This window comes from Arvicanthis niloticus, chromosome 5 (assembly GCF_011762505.2).
Source record: "Arvicanthis niloticus isolate mArvNil1 chromosome 5, mArvNil1.pat.X, whole genome shotgun sequence".
In the NCBI taxonomy this organism is placed as follows: domain Eukaryota; kingdom Metazoa; phylum Chordata; class Mammalia; order Rodentia; family Muridae; genus Arvicanthis; species Arvicanthis niloticus.
Genome location: NC_047662.1, coordinates 31672231 through 31673420, shown reverse-complemented (window position 1 = coordinate 31673420; position 1190 = coordinate 31672231).

Below are 1190 nucleotides of genomic sequence, written 5' to 3'. Positions count from 1 at the left end.
AAAATCCCACGAAATCTTGTAAATCATGAGGCTCAAACCTTCGTGTTCACTTTAAGAACACGCGGGAAACTGCTCAGGCCATCAAGGGCATGCACATCCGCAAAGCTACCAAGTACCTGAAGGATGTCACTTTAAAAAAGCAATGTGTGCCCTTCCGTCAGTATAATGGTAGGTGCGCCCAGGCGAAACAGTGGGGCTGGACACAGGGACGGTGGCCGAAGAAGAGTGCAGAGTTTTTGTTGCACATGCTTAAAAACGCAGAGTAATGCTGAGCTTAAGGGTTTAGATGTAGATTCTCTAGTCATTGAACACATCCAGGTGAACAAGGCACCTAAGATGCACCGACGAACCTATATGTAATTTAGCAAGGGAGATAAATGTTACTAAAGAAAGCTGCTTGGTAAAGGGTATTATGCTGACTTACAAGAACAAATCCAATCTGATTATGGTATAATTGAACAACGTTGTGTTGCTCATGAGAGTCTGCCACAATACACGAATGGATGAGGGAGACAACTGGTATTGGTTTTCAGGAGCATAATGCCAATATCGTAGTGGAAATTATGGCTAGAAAATTCAGGAACAAAATATTCAATGCTTTAATTGTGGTAAATTTGGACATTTCCAGTGAAACTGTAAAACTAGAAGATTCAGAGATCAAAAGAGCAGGTACACTCACTCCAAAGAATATGGTATTCAGAAAAGAGGATAAGCAGGTTCTAGTTTCTAGAAGCCAAAAGTCTTCAAGATGTTGTAGCCACTGTGGAAAAGGTAAACATTGGTCTAAGGAATGTTGGTCCATGAGAGACATACAATTCATCGCCATCAGGAAACGAATTAAAGGACCTGTCACCTCAAGGCCCCACAATGCAAGCTGTCCTACACTGGTCAGCTAGGCGATACCAAGCAGGTAAGAAAATCAAAACTGAGAAGTTCTAATCTTATACATGCTACAGAAGGAAGTGCAGCTTTGGAGCTGGCCACAGATACTCCGCTTACATTATCCCCAAAAGTTGAATGTTGCAAGTTAACCACTAGTGTTTAAGGGACAGCCAGAATAATCTTGGGAAGAAGTGGATTACCTTCTCAAAGATTTATTTTGTGTCCAGGTCTAGTAGATAGGAACAGCAAGGAAGAAATAAAAATCATGATCAATGTGGAAAAGATACAAGTTGATACAAGGGAGAGAA